This window comes from Chrysemys picta, chromosome 7 (genome assembly GCF_011386835.1).
Source record: "Chrysemys picta bellii isolate R12L10 chromosome 7, ASM1138683v2, whole genome shotgun sequence".
Classification (NCBI taxonomy): domain Eukaryota; kingdom Metazoa; phylum Chordata; order Testudines; family Emydidae; genus Chrysemys; species Chrysemys picta.
In genome coordinates, this window is record NC_088797.1 from 68,747,115 (window position 1) to 68,764,857 (window position 17,743).

Below are 17,743 nucleotides of genomic sequence, written 5' to 3' on the forward strand. Positions count from 1 at the left end.
AAACAAGTTTGGGAACCACTGACCTAGACAGTTATTCCCCATTTTGTAGTTGTGCATTTGATTTTTCCTTCTACATGTAGAACATTGCTCTTGTCTTTTTTGAATTTCATATTGTTGATTTCAGACCAATTCTCCAATTTGTCAAGGTTGTTTTGAATTCTAATCATGTCCTTCAACATACTTACAACCCCTCCCAGCTTGGTGTCACCCACAAATTGTATAAGCATACTCTCCATTCCATTATCCAAGTCATTAATGAAAATAGTATTGTATTCAGCACTGACCCCTCTGGGACTCCATTAGATACACCCTCCAAATTTGACAATAAACTATTGACTACTACTCTTTGAAAGACCTTTATTCAACCAGTTGTGCACCCACTTTTTGTAATTTCATCCAGAGCACATTTTCCTAATTTGTTTATGAGAATATCATGGGGATTGTGTCAAAAATAAGGCTGTGAAGCGATTACAGTTGGGTTTTTTTTTATGTTTTCTACATTTTCAAATATATTGATTTCAATTACAACACAGAATACAGTGCTCAATTTATATTTATGTTTGATTACAAGTATTTGCACTGTAAAAAAAAATCAAAATAAATAGTTTTTTTCAGTTCACCTAATACAAGTACTGCAGTGCAATCTCTTTATCATGAAAGTTGAATTTACAAATGTAGAATTATATAAAAAAACTGCATTCAAAAATAAAATGTAAAATTTTAGAGTCTGCAAGTCCACTCAGTCCTACTTCTTGTTCAGCCAATCGCTCAGACAAACAAGTTTGTTTACATTTGCAGGAGATAAAGCTGCCTGCTTCTTGTTTACAATGTCACCTGAAAGTGAGAACAGCCGTTCTCATGGCACTGTTGTAGCCGGTGTTGCAAGATATTTACGTGCCAGATGCACTAAAGATTCATATGTCCCTTCATGCTTCAACCACCATTCCAGGGGACATTCGTCCATGCTGATGATGGGTTCTGCTCGATAACAGTCCAATGCAGTGCAGACCGATGCACATTCATATTCATTATCTGGTGAGATGCCACCAGCTGAAGATTGATTTTCTTTTTTGATGTTTTGAGTTCTGTAGTTTCCGCATTGAAGTGTTGCTTTTTTAAGACTTCTGAAAGCATGCTCCACACCTCATCCCTCTCAGATTTTGGAAGGCACTTCAGATTCTTAAACCTTGGGTCAAGTGCTGTAGCTGTCTTTAGAAATCTCACACTGGTACCTTCTTTGTGTTTTTGAATTCTGCAGTGAAAGTGTTCTTAAAATGAACATGTGCTGAGTCATCATCCAAGACTGCTATAATATGAAATATATGGTAGAATGTGTGTAAAACAGAGCAGGGGACCTACAATTCTCCCCCAAACAGTTCAGTCACAAATTTAATTAATGCATTATTTTTTTAATGAGTGTCATCAGCATGGAAGCATGTCCTCTGGAATGGTGGCCAAAGCATGAAGGAGCATACGAATGTTTAGCATATCTGGCACACGAATATCAGCTACAAAATGCCAAGCAAATGCCTGTTCTCACTTTCTGGTGACATTATAAATAAGAAGAGGACAGCATTATCTCCTGTAAATGTAAATGAACTTGTTTGTCTTGGCAATTGGCTGAACAAGAAGTAAAACTCAGTGAACTTGTAGACTCTGAAGTTTTATATTGTTTTGTTTTTGAGTGCAGTTATGTAACAAGAAAAATCTATATTTGTAAGTTGCACTTTCATGATAAAGAGATTGCACCACAGTACTTGTATGAGGTGACTTGAAAAATACTATTTCTTTAGTTTATCATTTTTACTGTGCAAAAATTTGTAATACAAAATAATATACACTTTTATTTCAGTTATAACACGGAATACACTATATATGAAAATGCAGAAAAACAACCAAAATATTTAATAAATTTAAATTGGTATTATATTGTTTAACAGTGCAATGAAAATTGTGATTAATCGCAATTAATTTTTGTAATTGTGATTAATTTTTTGAGTTAATCATATGAGTTAACTGCGATTAATCAACAGCCCTAGTCAAAAGCCTTACTAAAATAAAGATATATCACATCTACAGCTTCCCCCCATCTACTAGGCCAGTGACCTTATCAAAGAAGGAAATTAGGTTGGTTTGGCACCATTTTATCTTGACAAATCCATGCTAGCTATTCCTTATCACACTAAGGCTACAATTTAGTCATGGGTATTTTTAGTAAAAGTCAAGGACAGGTCATGGGCAATAACCAAAAAGTCACGGCACTGACCTGGCTGTGACTTTTACTAAAAATACCCCTAACTAAATCTTACCTGCGGAGGGGAGGGGGGCAGTGCTCCAGCGGATGCTGCTGTTCCTGGGGGTGGGGGGCATCCCGGGGCCCCACCACTGCTGCTGTTCCTCTGGGCAGGGGCGGGGGGCAGCCTGTGGCGCCCCTGCTGCTCCCAGACCGCTGCTCCAGGGCAGTGCCCAGGACTAGTTGCCTGGGGCCACCAGCTCCAGCCCCAGCTGCTTGGGCAGGCCACCCTGGGGTCAGCTGCACCAGCCGCTGCAGCTACAGAAGTCACGGAGGACTTGCTAAGTGTAACTCATTTTGTGCCTTAGCTTTTCTCATTTTGTCCCTACATACTTGTATTTTTTGTACTCCTCATTACATCTGATTGTCTAGAATATGTTTTGATGAATGATTCATTGAACAATATTGAATAATAATTGTGATCTATCCACAGACAATAGTTAGGAAAGGTGACATTGTTCCACTAAATGGATCATCTCCTATTTGGAGAAAATCTTTAGATTGTACGAAACAGAGCCTTGGATTCAGACAAGCTGTACTTGATGTGCTGAGGATTGGGTTGACTGTGTGTCTGTACGTCATCTTGGCAACTTCCTGAACCTGGGGTGAGCTTGGGGCCGTCCTACCCCCAAGAATAATTTGGATTAGCTTCAGGGTTGTTCTAAATCATGTTGTGATCCTCACTGCCATAAGAGGCAGTTCCAGCCACAAGAGATCCATGGAACTCAGCAGCTGTCTTAGCCAGTAATGCAGTGGTGTAGGCTGTAATGAGTAGTGGTAGGGTGTCACTTCAGCCAGTCTGCAGCACCCATGGATGTCCCCTGTGCTGGGAGAATCTCCAGGAGACCACATTAATTGGGTTCCAGCTACTTTGCACCAGTAGAACAACACAAAGCATCTGGTAATGGGCCAAGAGTCTGTCCCTTTAAAAGGGAAGAAGAGAGTATCAACATCCACAGAGTAACAGGGTCCTTTCAGTTCTGCAGATTTCAAAAACCCTTGAACTGAATCAGAAAACTGAATGTGAATGGTATGAGAACTTGGAATTGGGATGAATATACAGAAGACAAAATTTGTGTCCAACATGGAACAAAAATAGATTGATAGAAAATAATTTAAAAGCCAAGGAGTATGTTTATCTGGGCCAAATGATCCAAAACAGGTTGATGAAATACAAAGCTAGAAGATATAACAACACCATGAAAAATAAAACTCTTCACACTAAGTCCGTATGTTTTTGTTATCTTGTACTATATGTCATTGCATATTAAGTAAAAACATGGGCATTCTAGGAGATAGACAGTAAAGCAAGCATTAAAATATATTATTGATAACTGCTATAATATGTAAAAGAGAGATAAGTAGACCAAATGGTAAGAGTGAGAGAAACCGTGAAGATTATGTAGAAGCTCTAGTGGCAATTGCCTGAGTATCTAGCAAGAACAGAAGCTGAAAAACTGAAAATCTCAGCCGTTTGGTACTTATTCTAGGACAAGTAAGAGATTTAGTCACCCAACTCCATTTAAAATTAAACCTTTTGAAAATCTGTCTTTAGACTATGAAATAAGTCCAGCAAACATAACAAGAGATGAAGATTTGCAGGACCTACATAATCACGTTTAGCCCAGACATGAATGTCTGCCAGCAGTATTAATTATGAAATCGTCCTCCTACATCCAAGATGAATTAGGCTGTGGTGGCACTGATTGTGATAAGTTTCTCTTCCTATTGGGAGCCAAGTACCCTAGTCAAACACAATGATATGTGGTAATGTGATACAAATGACTAAAAATTTCTTTATGGAGATCCAACTACTTAAATAACCATCACTGTAAACAAAGGGTTGTTTTTTCTCTAGTACTGTAAGTTTTTCTGTAATAACAGTATATTATTTTAAAGTTTTTTCCTCACAGTGAGTTATGATTCAAATAGGGAATTGCTCTGAAAAAGCAACTTCAGTTTCCTCATTCCTCTGATTTTTAACTAAAGCCAGCAACTAACCTCAATAACTACTACATGCCATTCCTCATCTCCTCTTGTATGTTATCCTGGCACGTTTCCTTGTACTCACATTTTTCTTTTTTAGTGTCAGACTTGATCAGTGATTTTTTCCCCCCAAATGGACTGCGTCTTCCTCCATTTTGATTTACTTTTTTAGTCCTTTTTGTATTGGGATCTAACCCAGAAAGCTCAATTAATGTGTGGATATTGTTAACATTGTATACTATAAATGGCGTGGCACTGTAGTAATTTAGTTGTACAAGGAGCCATTAAGCTGTGTGGTGACAAACATCAGAGATACGTTAAGCCCTTGTCGGCATTGGGAATTTGCCCCAATTTCAACCACTGGTGTAGCTGTGTGGGTACAAACATGTAGTTTAGGTAGACAAAGCCACTTTTTGCAATAGTGGAATTGAAAAATCACTTAAACCTAGGGAAACACCACTGATGCAGCTTTACTTGTCTACACTGAGCAATTGCATTGGTGCAGCGATACTGGTTAATTGCTGAGATTGCGGCAACACCTTTAGGTAGACAAGGCCTACAATTGCTGACTTTTCTCCTGCATTTTTAACATTTTACAAATTATTTGTTCTTAGTAAAAGCTCTGACTCCATGATCCCTTTATATATTGAAGAGTCAGCAAAGACCCTTCTGAACAGAAAGACGTTGTAATTGGTCCTAGCCGGGGCTCGACCCTTCCGGGCAGGAGGGGAGCCACACCGACTCACTACTGTGGGAACAAGCAGTCAGTTAGTCCCGAAGCTCCGGCTCTTTGGTGCAGGGCCGGAGCAACCACAGTTAAAGCTCAGGCCCTTGACTGTAGGGGCTGAGCGAGCAAACAGTTCAGAGCCCAGGCCCTGGATCAGGGCGGGGCAAACACAGTTAAGCTCAGGCCCTTGTTTGCAGGGGGCTGAGCGAGCAAGCAGTTCAGAAGCCCAGGCCCTGGATCAGGGCGGGGCAAACACAGTTAAGCTGAGGTAAGGCACGCCTAGGCTTTCTGTAGCCGAGCGTTGGGTGAGGGGGAAGCCTGCCACCCGTGAGCGGGGGTGGCAGGGGGGAACGCAGGCCCACCCACTCCACTGCGTTCCAGCCCGGGGCCCTAGCAGCGGTTACTGCCGCTGCTGGTCAGTGGGGTATCCAGACCGCAACACACTGACATTGGCTCACACTCGGTTGCAGCCGGACCGGGGTCGGCTACCCCCGGGCTACTTCCACGATCCCCCTCAAAGCCTACCTCGTTCGTCGCGCCGGGCTCGGGCCAGTCCATCTGCATGGGCTCCTCTCAGCCAGGGCTCGGTGGCAGGTCCGGTAGCTCTGCCGGGAAGTCAGGCCAACGGTCCTCGGGCGGCTCCTCTGGGTAGCAGCAGGGGCGGAGGGGTTCGGGTGCAGTCTCACCCTCAGGGTTGGTGGGGTGGGGTTCCCAGGGATTCTCCCAGTGACGGGAGCGGACGGGCTCCGGCGGCTCCTCCTTGTAGCGTACCCGGGGTAGCTCAGGCCAGCTAGGGTCCAGGCCTCGGTCTTCGGCGGTCTCCTGGCCGGGAGCTCCCGGCCGCACGTCTGCTCCCTGTGGTGGCTGGCCGCAGACTGAGCTCTGGCGGCCGGCCTTTATACTTCCTGTCCCGCCCCTTGACTTCCGGGGGGTGGGGACAGGCGGTGGTGGTCCCACCCACTCTGGTGCCTGCACGTGGGCTCCCTCTTCTGGGCAGGAGGGGAGCCACACCAACTCACTACAGACGTGCAGCAGAAATTTCCAGAAATAGGTGTCTAAAATAAGGCACCTAAGTTCACTCTGGTGCAAAGAGTGTTGAGCACTCAAGGAGCTCCCATTGAAGGTTACGAGCCTAACTTGAGATACCTATTTATGAAAATCTTGGCATATAAATAAAACTAATGAATGTCATACTACTAAGTCTACAATTTAATCACAGATATTTTTAGTAAAAGTCATGGACAGGTCACGGGCAATAAACTTTTACTAAAAATACCTCTGACTAAATTGTAGCCTTAGTAATCGTAGCTGGGGGCGTGTGGGGGAGAAGGGCTGCTGATGTGGGGAGAGTGGGGGGGGCAGCCACTGTGGGGGAAATTTGGGTTGGGGGTACTGCTGGGAGGAGGCGCCCGCCTCCGGGGGCAACAGACAGCGGCTGCTCTGCTTTGGCCGGCCAGAGCCCATTGCCCGCAACTGGTGTGGCTGTCCCTGGGGTCAGCCACCCTAGCCCCTACAGAAGTCATGGAGGTCGCAGAAAGTCACGGAATCCAGCTCATATTGAATAAATGCATGAGATTTCAAGATTGTAGGACACTTGGGCATTTGAAATCATAAACATTTCTGCTGGACTTTGCGTGATGTGTGATTGAAAATTCAGATGTCAACATGAGGCTTTCTCTATCCCCAATATACACACGCATTTTAAAAAATGAGAATACTCTATTTCAAGATTCAAGTTCATCAAGAACATGGAAATTAATTGTGTTAGTAGTTACCCTGTTATAAATGCCTATATGACGGGTATGTTGGTAGGCAACTCCGTAGTTAAGGTGTAGTTGAGCTTTTCAGTTAAATCCCTCAGTTTCACTATTTTAACTATTTGAATTTACTCTCCAAATTTAGTGCATTTATGTTTCAGGGGCTTTTGATGGATTCCACTAAAATTTAATTCCACTGTTATAGGCCCCAATTCAGTAAAGCATTTTCCAATTACCTCCAGGAGAGCTTCCTCGAGATGTCCCAGGAGGATTTCTGCTCTATCCCCGGACATATAGACCGCATTTTACTGTAGCTGCACTGGCAGGGACTAAACAGTAGAGCGGCTTGGGCAGAACAATCATGCTAAACCGGACATTGTTAGATTTTTTTTCAATAGTTGCACTGCCCAGGACTGAAACGTTAAGCGCCTAGGGCAAACTAATCATGAGAAACCCATTGTTGTTATTCTTAATATTCCTGTTCTGTTAAAAATAAATGTTTAGATGTTTAAAACACTTACTGGCTGATCCTTCCCCAGATTCTGTGTCCGGGTTAATGGCTGGGGACGGTTGGTAGGGGATCTCTGTAAGGGTGATGAAGAGATCCTGGCTGTCGGGCAAATCAGCGTTGTAAGCGCTGTCGACTGCCTCGTCCTCCTCATCTCCTTCCTCATCTTCCCCGTCCGCTAACATGTCCGAGGAACCGGCCGTGGACAATATCCCATCCTCAGAGTCCACGGTCAGTGGTGGGGTAGTGGTGGCGGCCGCACCTAGGATGGAATGCAGTGCCTCGTAGAAACGGGATGTCTGGGGATGGGATCCGGAGCGTCTGTTTGTCTCTTTGGTCTTCTGATAGCCTTGTCTCAGCTCCTTGATTTTCACGCGGCACTGTACCCTCTCTCTGACATGTCTTTAGAGATCTTCTCGTAGATCTTTGCATTCCGTTTCTTGGAGCGCAGCTCGGAAAGCACGGACTCATCGCCCCACACAACGATCAGATCCAAGACTTCCCGATCAGTCCATGCTGGGGCCCTCTTTCTATTCTGAGATTGCACGGCCATCACTGCTGGAGAGCTCTGCATCGTTGCCAGTGCTGCTGAGCTCGCCACGATGTCCAGACAGGAAATGAGATTCAAACTGCCCAGACAGGAAAAGGAATTCAAATTTTCCCGGGGCTTTTCCTGTGTGGCTGGTCAGAGCATCCGAGCTCGGACTGCTGTCCAGAGCGTCAACAGAGTGGTGCACTCTGGGATAGTTCCCAGAGCTATTAGCGTCGATTTCCATCCACACCTAGCCTAATTCAACATGGCCATGTCGAATTTAGCGCTACTCCCCTCGTCGGGGAGGAGTACAGAAGTCGAATTTAAGAGACCTCTATGTCGAACTAAATAGCTTCGCAGTGTGGACGGGTGCAGGGTTAATTCGATGTAACGGCGCTAACTTCGACATAAACGCCTAGTGTAGACCAGGCCTTAAACACATGCTTAACTTTAACATATGCGTAAGACCCACTGAAGTCAATGGGACATAAAGTTAAGCACATGTGTAAGTGCTATGTTGAATACCGGTGGGCTGCTGAATTGAGGCAATACTGAGGTGGGAATGAAGTAGAATGAAATTCCTATATTCCACTATATTACAAATTTCAGTTCCAGACATAAAGAATCTCTACTTAATGTGAAAAATGTAACTTAATCATAAACAATGGGACACTTTTGGTAAACTAACATGAACATCCCAGGAACTCTTTAGTTCCAAGCTGCAATTAGATGTTTGAAATTACATTCCCCCTCAACCCCATCTTCATAGTAATTTCCATGTACCATTTATGTAATTGAAATCAAAAGACCTACTTTATATTTAATGCTCATTGAAGTTGGCATTTAAAACAAAAGAATTAAGACAACATAATCTGTTTTTCAATTTGAAAAAGTAATTTATAAAAGGACAATTTTATTTTGACTGGAGTGTTTCTCCACATGACTTAATCCTTCCACGTAGTTTCCTTATTTTTCTTATTTTAAGATAAGGCCTAGTCCTTTTATCTGCTGGGCAAGTTGTTCTTTTTCTTGTGGGAGTATGTCTCATCTCCAGCACATTGGGCCTTTCTAGAATAAATTTACCAGGAAAAGAAATTTTTGGCTGAAAAATAGTTTTTTTATCTTCAACAAACCAAACATTGTAGAACATTGTAATATAAGCTCCTATTTGCCCAAAGGTAAATTGCAATAAATGACCTACTAAAGAACATTTTTCTGTTCAGCAACTCGAAATATGTTTGCTAATACAACAGAGCCCTAAAAATGAATACTTCTAAATTAAAGAAACATCTGCAAAGAGCTGAAAAACAGAAAAGAATGTCCCTTCAGAAAGGTTCATTCAGAAGAGTAAGTTCTTTTTAGAAAATACTTCTTTTGTGAAAGTTGCATGAGGAATGTGAAGATACTTTTACTTTTGATCACAAAAAGAGAAGGAACTACACTAGAAGGATTGTTACTAGCATTGTAGCACCTGTAAAATAAATATAGGGCAAGTTAGAACCAACTGTTTACTCTCCTTTAAATATCTTCATTTGTACAGGCCTTCAGTGATGCCACACTGTTCCTACTCAGTTTAAATAAATCTTAATCCTGGGCATACTTTATTCTATTCCATTTATAAATGGCTTATGAAAGGCTAAAAATGATTAGTAGATGTTACAGGTATGAGGAGTATATACTTACAGTGGGGCAAAAAAATTTGGATGACAGTTTTTTTGAAAAAAATGCAGATTCAGGTCGATCAAAACTTTTCATGACTATGTGTCGAATGCACTACATTGTTTTGATTGAAAAACAACAAATTCTGAAGAAATTGAAATGTTTCATTTTGACATTTTTAAACAGGTATTTCAATGTTTTTATTTGAAACAGTTTTTTTGTTTAGAATTGTATTTCAATTGTATTTCAATTTTATCTAAAAAAGGCTTTAAAAAAATCCTCAGATGAAATGTTTTGTTCAATCCTTAATTTTTTTAAAAATCTTTTTTGGTTCAGCCAGCAAACTGAAAAATTATTTGCATGGCTGTATATGTGTATAGATGGTTATGAGGACATCAACAGAAGGTATTATAGATGTTTATAAAACAAATTTTAAGCAATCTGTTGGATTCTAACTATTGATTAACCATTTATGAAAAGAGTATTGACCATCTATGAATCATTTATATTAAGGCTGCATTCATGAACAGTTTATAAAGTATAACCTCATTCGGGTTACAAATAAGGTAAAGCCACCAGATGCATTCTCACAACCAGACATCCTATTCATCCTGGTGTCCCATGGAACAGGAACTTTTATGAAGAGCCTATTAAACACTTATGAAACTCCAGTTCCTGCTTCAAGTTTGGCAACACGATTGAATCCACCAATGAACTCATGAGACAGGTCCTAGGAGAGTTGTGGAATACTACTGCAGGGGTGTGAGTCATCCGAGAAGTAAGATCCAGGCTGACAAGACATTTATGTAGTTTGGCAGCTCCAGTGACTTCAATGGATTTTCAACTGCTTACAACAGCAGATAATCTAGCCAACAGTTTCCATGAAATATACTGAAATGAAAACTAACAGCATGTCCCAGGTTTGGTCACCTCCCTGAGCCTGGGATTACATTCCACCATGGAAACAACCTCTTCAGTAGCTCCTAGTGAGACTGTGTGTAACCCGTTACCATATATAGGTGCATATAGTCGTTATTTGGAACCTTCTGCATCACTGACATCTGTTCCCGGGGATGGAATTTTTCCTCTTGGCTACTGAAGATCACAGCCATCTGGTATCTCTGGATCGGCTCCAGATTAAGCAAGCCAGCAGCATGAGGCACCCATCACTCTGCACCTGTTCAATACCGCAGCCCAAATGGTCTAGGACACTGAGGTGCAGCATGAGCGCAGGCAGAAGTGTGAGCCTTGGCCTTGAGTCCTTTCCCTTTATTCTATAAGTACCTACCTTTTTAGAATTGGACAAACTTGTGTTATATATGACCCTTTCTACTGCATGAATTCAGCTTTCCCCCCCACACCCCCCATGGTAAAGTAGAAGCAGGGCCTCTTGTGATATGAAAAGCTCAGCATGGGGGTGGAAAATAAAGTGGGAAAGTGGGTCTTAATGGGAAAGAGATTTCCAGCTACTTCAGCCTCCAAATCAAGTGCCAGAAGAGGTGGCCTGCACCAACCCTATTTCGGGGGCTAGTTTGATGCTGGTGCATGCTAGGGTGGCCAGCCAACTTCCCACTATTATAGCCCCAACAGTCTTACAGCCATGGGAAATCACTGGAGTGTAGGTCTGCTCTGGACACCCCCCCTTCCCACCTATTCCTGCCTCTGGCCCAACCCTGACATGTCAGTGACATCCACTAGAGGAATTTCTGTGGAGGCTTAGCTGCTCTGTGCCTGCCCTCTGCCAGTGGGAATTCACCAAGAGGGATATGCAGTTGCGTTGAGGCCTCTTGATACCAAAAGCCACAGTGTAGTGACAAATTCCTGCCCAAGTGGAGTTCTGCTTTCTCTTCCACTCTCTAGCATCACTCTGACAAGCTCTGGACCTCAAGAGTATTAAGGCGGACCTCTTGCCACTACTGCATATATGGCATATATGGAAAACAGGGAGTGACACTGAATGGGACAACAAAATATGTAGAGAAAATATTGACTACCTTAGAAGAGTAAATTGGGAACTCTGGGGAACAGCAGAATTAAGTAATTCAGAGCATACAGTCATCAAAAAATCAATAGGACTAATTGCCTGAGTAAAAAGTAACAGTTTGCAGGACCTAACTGAAGGTTCAACAAGTACTAGTACTGTTGTAATGGGGTTATTAAATTATATTATGGTCATGCCCAAAGGCCCCAATCAGAATTGGAACCCCACTGTGCTGGGCCCTGGGTGCTGTATAAGCCCAAGGGAAGAGACAGTTTATGCTTTGGAAAAGTCACCCAGTAAAGTTTTCAATATACTGATGAAATATCCTTGTTAAAACTGATGAAGAAAGTGTGTCTTTCACAATCGCTTTGGGTACAAAATGCTAAGTTTGCAGTGACAATTTTCTTTTCAGGCAGTAGTTTTTAAATTTCTCCCATCTTTTATTATGCTGTGTGACATCCCACTAATGTCTGCCACAGTCTGTATCTCTGGCTAAATAGCAGTTCCTTTAAGAGCCAGCACTAGATGCATTCCATAAATTGCTGAACAGGCCTTTTATCTTCATTGGCCAAAGGCCTAAAATCATATCCCAGATGAGAATATCACCAAACTATCACCCAAAGTTGTAATGACACTGCCCCTCCCCACCTGTTTATATAGTAATGGCCTGATTTACAGAGGTACTGAGCAAATCAGCCTAGATTTTAGTTAGTGTAAATTCATTTTTCCCTTTGAGTTAATGTAAAGTATTCTAGCTTTAGAAATATCTAATCTTAAAAAAAAGGAATAAAAAGATATGTGGGCTGACTTCCCCCATTGCTGTGTACCACATGGAGCCATTTACACAAGTGCAGTGTGAGTGCAAAATGGATGTGAAATGCTCCCATTCCGACTGGTAGCACCTTACACTGACTGTGCACTGGTATAAATGACTATACAAAGCTCAGGGAAACAGTGAATTGGTTCATAGGAGATTTCTTTGTCTGTGAAAATACCATAAAAATAGAACAGGGTTTTGGTTGATTTGTTTGTTTGTTTTGTGCGGGTGTGTTTCGGGGAAGGGTGAAGAAAACTCTGAATATTGCTCTGAGACTGCAGACAAAAGATTACCCAGAATTCTATTCTTTAAAAAATTACAAGACAGTTAGTTGAAGCTTTTAGCAAATGCCATTGTTTTGGCTCTTGATAGAAATCTCTTTGAGTAGATGTACATTCTTAACTCATCTGTGTCCCTGTATGTTTAATTTGTCAAGTTCCTAGTTTTGATAGCCTCCTTTTCCCCCACTCCCACCCTGACCCCCACCCCCACACCTTGATAACTGACAGAACAGTCTGGAAGATTTGTATTACTACTAGCCTGCAGTAGCCTCTAGTGGCCTGAGGCAATTGGTTATATGCAAAATATGAATCCTTCTGACACCCACGATTTTGTTTCTTTAGCATCCCATGAGCTAAATATATCCATCTCTGGTGTATTTTAGAGAACGTTTGGTCTTGGGTGGTGAAGTGCAAGACAAAAGAAAGCTTAATGTAGATATCTGTTTTTCCAGGGAAACAATTCTGGCATTTCAATCCTTTCTTACTTTTCCTTACCACATCTGTGGACGTGCTCACACTGACGAAGTATTCAGAAGAATGCAGGGGGAGGGATGGATGCTATAGTGTTAACTAGATGAGAACCAAAGGCTAATTACGGGAAGCTGATTATGCTTTTAGGTTGATCAGCTAATGTCTACTCAACTCCACTAAGGTTTTGGACCCTAGTTGCTTATTGAAATAAATATGACTCAGTAGCAGTTTTATACATTTTTATTAAAGCTATTAAACAATAATAAAATCAAGAAAACATATCACTAAAACCAAGCTCTGTTATACCTTAAACTAACGAGGGCGTGTCTACACTATCTCACAGTCCTATTTGAGGAGGATTACATTCATGTGAACTAGGAACCTTTTAGTTCGCGCCTGCAATGTCCAACAGCGGAGTTGCAGTACAGCCCTTTGGTGTGCACTGCTATTTGCCCCCCGCCCCATGAACCAAACTGTGGGGCAGTGTCGACATGCCCTAAGATTAAAACAATACAACTATCAAATCAAGATTTTAAAAAAGGTCAAATCAACAAGTTACTGTCAATGTTAAATTGGAATTAAATCATCAGGTGACAATGATCCCTCACTTTCACAGACCTTGGGAGGCAGGCACGCCCACAGACAACCTGCCAACCTTAAGCATATTCTCACCAGCAACCACGCACCGCACCATAACAACTCTAACTCAGGAACCAACCCATTCAACAAACCTCGATGCCAACTCTGCCCACATATCTACACCAGCAACACCATCACAGGACCTAACCAGATCAGCTACAACATCACTGGCTCATTCACCTGCACGTCCACCAATGTTATATATGCCATCATGTGCCAGCAATGCCCCTCTGCTATGTACATTGGCCAAACTGGACAGTCACTATGCAAGAGGATAAATGGACACAAGTCAGATATCAGGAATGGCAATATACAAAAACCTGTAGGAGAACACTTCAACCTCCCTTGCCACACAACAGCAGATGTAAAGGTAGCCATCTTACAGCAAAAAAACTTCAGGACCAGACTCCAAAGAGAAACTGCTGAGTTCCAGTTCATTTGCAAATTTGACACCATCAGATCAGGATTAAACAAAGACTGTGAATGGCTATCCAACTACAGAAGCAGTTTCTCCTCCCTTGGTGTTCACACCTCAACTGCTAGCAGAGCACCTCACCCTCCCTGATTGAACTAACCTCGTTATCTCCACACTGATTTATACCTGCCTCTGGAGATTTCCATTACTTGCATCTGAAGAAGTGAGGTTCTTACCCACGAAAGCTTATGCTCCCAATACTTCTGTTAGTCTCAAAGGTGCCACAGGACCCTCTGTTGCTTTTACAGATTCAGACTAACACGGCTACCCCTCTGATGTTTAAAACTTTGTGTCTGGTGCCTTCCCTGTGTGGACTCTGCAGGTGCTCCTGCTGCTATGCACACACACAACCACACTTTCACACCCTAAAATAAAAAAAAACTAAAAGGCTAGGATATCTGCCAGCTAATAAAACAAAAGACAAAAATAGAAAAAGGGAAAATAAGATAATGGGAGTGTGGGAACTCTTCAGCTCTCAGACTTCCATATCCCAACAAAAATACAAAACAGTAGATCATTTCTGAAGAAGCTAACATGGCTTTGTCTGTGTGAAAAGGTCTGGAGAAGACATGGTCACCAGTTTACGGAAAGTCCAATCTAAACTCCTATAGAAATAACTACCTGGCAATAGCCAACTGCTCAACCTTCATCCATCAACAAAATTAAAAATAAACTTGAACATCGTATGACCAGATGTCATCATTCTTCTTGCAAACAACACAATTTAGTAATCTGTTTATTTAGGAACTAGCCAATAAGTCAGACATCTTAGCTTTAGAAGTTTTTTCCTCTTGATAGGAAACAAGTTACTTTAAACCTTTTAAGAAGAAACCCTTTGAAGAAATAATTAAATGTATACAATTCCCATTTATGATATTTCTCTTGCAATTGTTTCCAAGTATAATTCTATATGTTTGGATTGAAATATATAAAGATGTGATGGAATAAGCAAGAGTCACTTCACTATGTCTTTTAAATGAGACAGAGGAGTAAATGGGATTTAATAATCTGACAAAATTCCATGAAACCTAAGGTCTTGATTACAGGGGGAAATGGACTGATTGGCATACCTATGGCAGAATAAGATATTACACAACAGCTATTCTGAAATAGGTCCTCATATGAACATTCTCTTCCAAAATAAGTCACTTTTATTCCAGAATACTACATCCATACATCGAGCTATTCTAGAATAGCATTGCTGGTCCATTGTAGACAAGCCCTAGGAGTATTGGCTGTCTTATTAGGGAAAAGTGTATGTTTGCCTCATTCTTAGAAGTTTTAAAAGCAGTGTCTCCAGTATGGATAGCACAGTCCATGAGCTTTTCCCTCCCCCCCACCCTTAAAATCTGAAAAGTGACTTTGGTTCCTTTCCTGTTCTGCTGCAATTTAAGTGTTCAGTTTAATTGTTTGAGAGAGAGGAGTCAAATGTATCCATATATCTGAGAATCACAGGGACAAGTTTAGCAATTTAGCATTATATATAAGACTGTTAATGCAACTCCACATTTCAGTAGAGTTCCCAATTACTAATCCTTCTTCAGACTTAGATAAACTAACCCAAATGTGCACACAATTTAGATAGCAGAGTTTCAGGTTCCCCTGTTACTCATTAATCTCACATGAAGGGAAATGCAAACCAGTCTGGACAGTATAAGACATGCACTCCATGTGAAACTTTGCCCGGTACCTGAGCCAAATCTAAATCAAAGCTTTTTTGATATTCAAAACAATGCAGCTATTTTTTTCTTTTTGGCCTTTTTGCATTTCCAGGGTCTGCCTAGAAGCAGAGCTGGATGTGTCAGGATTGATGCTATTCTAACGATATGTAGCAAAAATCAGGCTAGGAGAGCCTTTTCTACCTAGGAGGGATGTTAAAGGCAAGGTCCTTGGATCCCCCTGGGATCAGGAACTTGAATACTGAGCAAATCATCTGCAGAGCAGGCGCTGGTGGCTTTTATTGCCAATTCCTACCCCAAATCATTAACCAGAAGGCAAATAAAAAGAATTCCCAATGCATTATTTTTAAAATCTTTTTTCTTTTGCAACCAGACTTGTGACTTTTTTTTTTTTTTTTTTTTTTTTTTTTAGCATTTGTGGTTGGCAACACCAGAGACAAAAAGCTAATGGGGAGGATGGGAAGAAATTTGTCCAAGATACCCAAAGGGTAGGTGGTTTTAGACCCGCTTTTTGCCTAAATTCACCTCAGGCGTTTGTGAAGAGAGGAAGGATGGTCTTGTGGTAAAGACATTGGGTTGGGATGTAGGAATTTTGGGCTCTGCCACAGACTTTCTGTGTGACCCTTTGCAAGTCCCTTTAGGCCAGACTTTTCTTCAGAGCTTCTCCATACTCACAGCTCTACATTTAATCAATGGGGAACATATGGGTGGTTGGCTTTTTGGAAAATCAGACCCTTAATCTCTCTGTGCCTCAATTTCCTATAAGCAAAATGGAGATAATGTCTTTCCTCCTATTCTGCCTGGCTTGTCTGCTTACTTTCAATACATAGTAAATAAGTAATAATAATAGTTACCTAGACAGGAGGTTTCATCCAAGGATGTCCAATTATTTTACAAGAATTCAGTCTCACAAAACCTTGTGAGGTAGGTAAATGTGTAGATTTTAAGGCCAGAAGGAACCATTATGATCATCTCGTTTGGCCTCCAGTGACTTCTGCATCAAGCTCATAACTTCTGATGTTAGATGTTATTTCATTTTGTAGCTGGGTAAGTTGAGGCAAAGAAAAGTTAAGTGATATGCACAAGGTTATACAGCAAGTCTATGACAGACCCAACAGTTTCATTTATAGTTTATGAAGGGTTAATAAATGGTTAGTAGATGTTTAATGGTTAATCCATTGTTACAGGTCAAAAAGTTGCTTATAGCCATTTGCCTACATCCATCGACAACTATCTATGACCGTAACATGTTACTCATGTCTATAACATGTTTTAAACATCTATGAATCATTTATTAACCCGCTAGAAACCATGTTTAAATGGAAACTTAATGTAACTTAATGTTTTGTGACTAAGGCTTTGTGTACCCTGCAAGCTAAGGATGTGAGTCCCCTGCTCGTGTCCATGGATTCAGGTAGCTAAATGAGAGCTAGTGCAATTATAAACAGTAGTGTAGCCCCGGTGGCATGGGCAGTGATGGCACGCTTAGCTGTGCCAACTACAAACACTCCTGAAACTAGTGGGTATGTATGTACCACCACAGCCAGGCCTGCCATGGCTATACTATTATTTACACGCATGCTAACTCTCACTGAACTACCACACCTATGTGCACACGACCAGGAAAATCACATGGCTAGCTCACAGTGTAGGCATCACCTAAGTTAGCTTCCAGTCTCCTGATTTAAGCACCAGACAAGTCAGGATTTATTTTTTAAAAATTGAGTCTTATGTTGACAGTGTGCCTTTAAGACCAACATGTCATTCTAGATATACAGCTCTAACTCGGCCTGTCTGTGATTATGTGCTTTAACATCATTACTCGTGTATAGCCTGTCTTTTCCCTTTCCAGGCTATATGGCAAGTGATGCTTCAACAAATAATGGACACCATCACTGCAGGAGGTTTTGTGTGTTTATTACAAGCCCTGGGATACGT